General features: G+C 36.8%; 1 protein-coding gene across 2 annotated transcripts in view; it reads right to left on the reverse strand.

Moving 5' to 3' along the window:
• rbfox3a (RNA binding fox-1 homolog 3a) overlaps positions 1 to 3,209 on the reverse strand; it is a 418,183-nt gene extending 414,974 nt beyond the window's left edge. For both annotated transcript variants that reach the window (XM_016572313.1, XM_016572312.1), the window contains exon 1: positions 2,861 to 3,209. The gene's annotated coding sequence lies outside the window, so the exon portion shown is untranslated. The remainder of the gene's footprint in view (positions 1 to 2,860) is intronic.
• Between the last annotated feature and the right edge of the window lie 5,005 nt (positions 3,210 to 8,214).

Consider the following 8,214-nt stretch of genomic DNA (forward strand, 5'->3'; position numbering starts at 1 on the left):
GGCTGTGCAATTAATCGCATGCGATTGTCATGCGCATCTCGTCAGTAAAGCCGGTCCCGTGATTAGTAGTAAATCTCCATCACCTGCTTTCAGATGGAGCGGCATTTACTACACAGAGCCGTAGTTCACTGTCAATTAGGCAATATCGCGTTCATTATTGCAGATTGAATCGCCTGCGATAATGAACGCGATATTGCCTAATTGTCAGTGTACTACGGCTCTGTGTAGTAAATGCCGCTCCATGACAATGCACATGACAATCGCATGCGATTAATTGCACAGCCTTATATAATATATAACCAAACAAATAAGAAATGTAGAACGTTTATTAGCAAAACGAATAAGAAATCTTGGAGGCACGGCATACACCTTGATGTCAAATAAAATAAATAAATTACAGAAAGTTTAAATAAAGTAAAAATCAGCAAACACTGTGGAACCAATTAAATAAGAAACAAATGTTTAAAAAAACTTCCAAAATCACCTTAGATAAATGGCAAAAGTCAACAGGCTTTTCAAAATAAATAATACTGCCAAACAGGCGCTTTTGCATCTAGTTTCGAAACTAAATCATCCGCGATCGTCTTGTCTGTCTCACCTCACTCTTCTCGTCAGTCTCCCCTCACTCTTCTTGTCTGTCTCACCTCAATCTTCTGGTCTGTCTCACCTCACTCTTCTTGTCTGTCAGCTCGACTCACTCTCCTCACTGGATAAATTAAATCTGATCTGTGATGCGACTGTCGAAATCCGATCTGTGATGCGACTGTCGTTCGGCACGCTGCATTGAGCAGCCGCGTTCAGTTTTTAATTGTAGTGTTTGTTCTTTTACTGAACTAAATGATTTTTATTACTATAAAAAAATCTAAACGACGGTGGGGGTCGGTGCCGCGGTGGGCAAGTGACATAACCGGTGTTGCGGCTTAACAACGGTATCATCGTCAGCACCGTCTATCGCGGCAAGCCTAGTGTTTACTCTCTTATTGTCCAATAATTTGTTAATCATGTTATTTAATTTATTTGTGGAAAGAGCATTCTCATTCAAACCTATATTTTTCTTATATATTGCAAATATATATAGGAAACATGTTAAATTATTGAAAATTACAAACCTATTTTTCTAAAAACAAACGTTTTTTTTTTATTATTTTATTTCTTTTTTGGAAGAAAATGTCATAATCTATATACAGTATGTTTTTCCTATACATTGCTGTAAATGTTGAAAGTAAAAATCTACTGGCAAGCAAAGCAAAGCAAATGCCCTCTGTATGTGCATGTGAAATGGATTTATTGGTGGCTTTGATCTCTCATATGTGTAAGACAGTAGACATCACAGCAAATAAAACAGCATGACATAGAAATGTAAAGAATAAATACACTACACAACAGACAATCAACACTAAATAAGATTAGAATGTGTGCCTTTAAAAAAAATTATATTAAAGTCTGTGTGTACAACTCTGTGTAGACTATGAAATTATGTGCAGGACTACAGAGACGGCTTTAACATTGACTATGAATATACAATATGCTAAACTATTCAAGTGCAAAGTTCAGGTGTGTAGTGGAGAAATGCAATGTAACTAGCTATTACAGCTCAGTATGTAAACCGCCAATAAGAAACTATTCTTCAGTCTATCCTATGATGTCATTTGCAGAACAGTAGCTATACATTTACAGTTCTACATTCCATTTTATATTTTAAAAAGATATTTTAAAAACCATCTACAAATAAAATAGCATGTTAACATACCATATACAGTATATATGCACTCTATTGGTTAGCATATGCCTACCATCCACTATTTTCCAAAGGAAAAAATATAGAAAATAAAAAATAAAATCAAGCTCATATGAACTCCTACAACAACAACAAAAAACTCCTAAAATCAATTTTAAAGGCTTCATTTTGTTTCCAGGCTGTTCACAGGCTAAGGGTAACACTGTGTTCTCGCTTTAGTTGTCAGCTATGCTACACTGCTTGAGCAAACCGTCACAAGCAAGTCGAATGTGACACGCTGTTCTCTGTCTCACTGTCTGTATCTCTTTCTCTCTCACTCTCTGGCCGGTCATCCGAAGAGGAGGCAAACCTCACACTTTCTTCTCGTCCAGCACTCAACAACACACAAAACAAAACAAAATCTACACTGCAACACACAGTAAAGGCTAATGCATGTCACTGCACACCCAAATGATAAAACAAAGAATGCACAGTTAAACAAAATGAATTATATAATAAAACACAATATATTATTATTTTAAATTCCTCTCTATATTTAGCTGTTAAATCCACACAAATGTGTGACAAAGAATCCTTAAAACGGCTAAAGATACAAGACATACTTTTCAAAAGGTACAAAAAAAGAACCTAAAGTATTCAAAGTAAACAACATCACCATTTCATATACACACTGTCCATCTGAATTAAAATGAAGATATGGATGACACTCTTTAAGATGATGTCTTTTCGTTTTTGACTCCCTGCCTCCTCATATAAAAGCAAGAATCTGAGGTACACCGTGACAGATAAGTGCCCCGTTTTAGGAATAAATAAAGAGCGAGGTGTACTTTTGAATAACGCAGTTCTGGACGCGTTAAGTGCCACTTAAATTCACGAAGCGCCGCAATCACCGGAGGATATTTGTTTCATCAAAATGAAACCAATCATTCAGTGCGAATCTAAACAACCAATCTGATGTCAAACGCACAGAATAAAGAGTTTTAGCAAAGGTTAAAAAGCAGCGGCTGACAATATACACCTGTCTTTATTCAAATACAACAATTAAAGAGTTTGTATGCTGTTTGCATGTAGGCGTGAGTGTGTGCCGGTGTGGAAGTGAAAGTACGAGACTCGTGTACTCACAGTTTGAGCTGTCAGGTCACTCAGGTCTGGTGCTGTATCACAGGCTCATCTTTTCACTGTTTATCCCACCACAGGACAGACAGAAAGAGAGAGAGAGAGAGATGGGGGGAGGGGGGTATTTCCTTTACTCCAGCTCTGTTCACACAAGTACAACTGAAAAGAGAGGGAGGGTAAAAAGAGAGAGAGAAAGTAGGATGATTTTCGATGCGATCTGGTTGGCAGTCCTGCTACAAAGCGAGCGTCAGATTCAGTAGTGCTGCTTCTTTGGCGTGCCGCGCGTGTCTTCACACATAGCCGAGAGCCCGGTGCGGTCAACCACACGCGTCTGTGGTGTGTGTGTATGCGTGTTTACGTTCACACAAGCGGTGGGGGTGTGTGTGTGTGTGTTGGGGAGGGTGCTTGGGCTTTCACTCACTGGCTGCGCCTTACACTGTAAGAACACATCAGAGATAGAGAGGGAGAGGGAGAGGGAGAGATGAGGGTGGGAGGGACGGACATGGAGGAAGAAGGAGGAGGAGAGACAGAACACGGAGGTGGAGTGGATGCACTGACAGTTTCACGCGAGCCCTTCTTGGAAGGCTCCGACCGCTAACGCAGGCTGACAGGTACTGAACGATAGAGACGAGAGGCAGCTATAGCCCTCTATTCTTTTCCGCCATCGCTCTCTCAATCTCTAATCCGCACTAAATTTATACCATTTCTCTGACACAATACATACAGGCTTATGCACATTCAGCAATTATATATTTTGCCTGCTTGCAGTTAAACTTGATGATTACCAAATACACTTGATGTTTGATTTATACCATGCAATTTCCACATTTGAATTGGCCTGGAAATCTAGGTTTAAAAACAATAAAAGAGTTTCAGGGGAAGATAGGAGAGCACACACATATATTTTGGGGAATGTCCGAAAATATCTACATTTTGGCAAGGGGTGAAGGTTGAGATTATGAAAATTATGCATATAGACTTGCCTTTTACTCCCCTGTTTTTCTTGCTTGAAGGGATACCCCAGGATTTATGTAGTAAAAACCAGAGATATATACTGCATATACTCTTATTAAAGGGGTCATATGATGTTGCTAACATTATTTTGAACATTAGAACATTATTTTGTGTATATGGTGTAATGAAATGTGTTTATGCGGTTTAAGGTTCAAAAAACACATTATTTTCCACACACTGTACATTATTGTTTCTCCACTATGCCCCGCCTTTCTGAAACGCGTCGATTTTTACAAAGCTCATCGATCTGAAAAGCGAGGTGTGCTCTGATTGGCCAGCTATCCAGTGCATTGTGATTGGCCCGAATACCTCAAGCGTGTGACTGAAATGTTAAGCCCCTTACCATATTGTGATGTCGTGTCTTGGAGCGACGAAACAAAAACATTAAAACCCATTATAAACGAGGTATTTGTTGCATCCAGTGGGGTGGGGACATAATTACGAATTATAATGACTTATACTTTTTACACGTTGTGTTGCATCGCACCGCATAAACATAAAACCATGTCTGCATTTGTGATCGGAGAATGAAGCCACACCCTCCAAAAATGGCCCAGTGGATAGAAAAACTTAAATCTATTTATAGAATGGAATATGACTGCCCAACTCCAACTGAAACTGAACATTTTTATACATTTACATTTACATTTAGTCATTTAGCAGACGCTTTTATCCAAAGCGACTTACAAATGAGGACAATAAAAGCAGTCAAAACTAACAAAAGAGCAACAATATATAAGTGCAAATGACAAGTCTCGGTTAGCCTAACGCAGTACACGTAGCAAGGTGTATATATACACAGTATATATATATTATACACACACATATACACACACATAAAGAAAAACGAGTAGATAGAATAGATAATAGAAAGCTTTTTTTTTTTTTTTATAAAAAAAAAAGATAAATATAAAGTAGAATTAAAATAGAATAGAAAGTGCTAGAGTTAGAGGGTCAAATAAAGGTGGAACAGAAAGGTGGACACCTGTTATTATTTATCTGGACGCATTGAAAATGAACTGATCAGTAAGGTACCTTGATTTATTCCCTGTTGTATTATTTGACAATGTTGTATGTGTCTTCTTTCTATTCTTCTTACTTATTTGTATTATCATTTTTATTTATTTACCTTTATTTAACCAGGAAGTCTCATTGAGATTAAAATCTTTTTTACGAGAGACCTGGCCAAGGTAGCAGCCATACAGTAAGACAACATTTTAAAATACAACAAATACACATTAAAACAATATTTAAACATAATATCCTCTCAACAAAAACAATCACAAGCCTCGATTACCAATCTCTTTATGATGACTTTAAATTCACCAATAGACACAAATTTATCAAGTTTTAGATCTTTCTGCAAATTATTCCATGCCCAGGGTGCATAATACGAAAATGCAGTTTTCCCTAGTTCTGTACAAACTCGAGGTACGTTAAAAAGCAAACACTTGGAAGAGCGTAGCTGGTAACTGCCAGAACAAAGACAAAGGAGGGTACAGAGATAAGGTGGAAGTTTACCTAACTTTGCTTTATAGATAAAAATGTACCAGTGCTGTTTTCTACGTATGGTTAGTGATGTCCAACCCACCATCTCATATAAAATGCAATGATGAGTACGGGATTTTGCATTTGTAATAAAACGTAATGAAGCATGGTACACTGAATCAAGGCTCTTTAAGATGGAGGAGGCTGCATGCATGTATACTATATCACCATAATCAAGCACAGTTAGGAAGGTAGCTTCTACAAGTTTCTTTTTGGCATTAAAAGTAAAATTATATTTATTTCTAAAATAAAAGCCAAGCTTCACTTTGAGCTTCCTGATTAAATTAGCAATATGTTCATTGAATAAAAGCTAATCATCAATCCAATGACTAAATACTTGTAAGAGGATACTCTTTCAATAATTTTACCATCAAATGTAAAAATACTAAGATTATCAAGTACTTGTGACTGAGCTTTTGAAAAAAACATAAACTTTGTTTTCTGAGAATTTAAAACTAATTTTAAGCTCACCAGAGCACCTTCCAATGACTGAAAAGCAGTCTGAAGCTCTTTCACCGCCCGTGTTATAGTTGGAGCAAGTGTATAAATAATAGTATCATCAGCATAAAAATGTTTTTTTGCTTGAATGTCCTTACCTAAATCATTTATATAAATAGAAAACAAAATAGGTCCCAAAATGGAACCCTGGGGAACCCCTTTAGATATTTCAAGAAAATCTGATTTGAGATCCTCCACATGAACACACTGAGTCCGATCTACCAAGTAATTTCTAAACCAATTCAACGTCCCTGGTCCGAAACCAACAGTGCTAAGTTTGTTTAGCAGCAATTCATTTCTCTTTATCTTTGAGTCACTGCTGCTGTCAAGGAATGTTTAGTTCATTGTTTGTAATTTGCTTTAATGTAAAAAAAAATAAAAGTTTCAGCATTCTATTCTGGGAGACGTCTTTAACTGATTAAGGATATAAAGTGTGGAAACTCAATGGCAGCCCTGTGGGCCCCTGAGCGCTCATTGCTGTCAGGGTAGACTACACTCCACTGATTTCAATTAAAAGCTAAATTAGCCATTTGAACTCTGATCTTAGCACTGTGATGTAATTCATGACTTGCTATCAGAGAACGCGTCCCATCAATTACACCTGGTACTACTTAACCTCGTCATTAATGCTTCAGCGTTAACGACGTCATCAGTAAAATCAATGCAGCTGTTGTTGCTGTGGTAATTGTTGCCGTCCTCGTTGCTGGCCATCATATCACCAACATACCATCACAGTATGTTGCATAATTAAACAGTTATAAATTTTAATGTTGCCACTAGTGATAGACACTACTGTTTGGAAGTTTGGTGTCTGTAAATATATATATATATATATATATATATATACATTTTTTAAGTCTCTTTTTTTCACAGAGGCTGCATCTATTTGATCAGAAATACGGTAAAAACAGTAACATTGTGAAAAATTATTACCATTTTAAATAATTATTTTCTATTTTAATATATTTTACATTTTAATTTATTTCTGTGTTGGCAAATATGAATTTTCAGCAGCCAGTACTCCAATCTTTGGTGTCACATGATCATTCAAAAATCATACTAATATGCCGATTTACTGCACAAAAAAACATTTCTTCTTCTTATTATTATTATTATTATAAATGTGGAAAACAGCTGTGCTGCTCAATATTTTTTGCAGAAACTGTGATACATTTTTTTTTCAGGATTTTTTACTTTGTATTGTCATTTTTTATTTATTTAATACATTTAAAATAAATCTTACTGACCCCTAACTTATAATAGATAATAATATATCCATTTTAAAATATTTTGAAATATCTATATCATCCATTTATTAAAGGGGTCATATGATGTTGCTAAAAAGAACATTATTTTGTGTATTTGATGTAATGAAATGTGTTTATGCGGTTTAAGGTTAAAAAAACACATTATTTTCCACATACTGTACATTATTGTTTCTCCTCTATGCCCCGCCTTTCTGAAACGCGTCGATTTTTACAAAGCTCATCGGTCTGAAAAGCGAGGTGTGGGCCCATGCATGACATGGGTGGGGAACCTATTTGAAAACAGTCATGATTTTAAGTCATTATCAAAATTAATTGCATTTTATTTGAACAAATTTGTTTTAATTAGCTCTTGTTGAGCAGCTCACACAGATTTTCAAAACAGCTCAAAGTTTTAGATGGACAAAAATGCCTCAAAATATGTTTTTAAAAGTAAAACAACACTTTTACTATCTAGCATACATTTCCATAAAAAATAAACAGCACCAGATGCAAGAAATCAACTAAATGTTCTTCAATTTAAAAAACAAACAAACAAGAAAACACAGGAGCAGTCAGGCCCACGCATTCACACAATAAAGCCCCAGTGTTTTCACTCATCCACAGTGTGGATTCCCAGCAGCCACTAATCATATCCTGTTAACGCTGTGGGCCTGAAATGGATCCCAAAGCAGCGGCCTGCTCAACGTGCCATTAAACTGGGATTTCCACACTCATGGCTGCCCTTCTCTCAGCCCCATCACCGGCACTCAGCACCTCCATTAACAGGTTCACACAGGTGCCCTCAGCTTCCACCATACTGCTACACAAAGAATAACAATAGCCAACATTATAGAGAGAATAATGGCATTAATAGCAGACTGCAGCCTCTCTCTTTGCTAATTGGCTTGTCTGCTAGCAGCCTCCACTCCAAGGGTCATGGGATTTTGTGGGTGGCATCTGTAAATAGCTAATCAGCTCCCCAGGCACTCGCTACACTTCAGAAAGTATTTCTTTTGAATTCGTAATAATAACGGGAGGAGGACTGTCGGTGGG

The sequence above is a fragment of the Sinocyclocheilus rhinocerous genome, unplaced genomic scaffold, assembly GCF_001515625.1.
Source record: "Sinocyclocheilus rhinocerous isolate Xijiao unplaced genomic scaffold, SAMN03320098_v1.1 scaffold140, whole genome shotgun sequence".
Classification (NCBI taxonomy): domain Eukaryota; kingdom Metazoa; phylum Chordata; class Actinopteri; order Cypriniformes; family Cyprinidae; genus Sinocyclocheilus; species Sinocyclocheilus rhinocerous.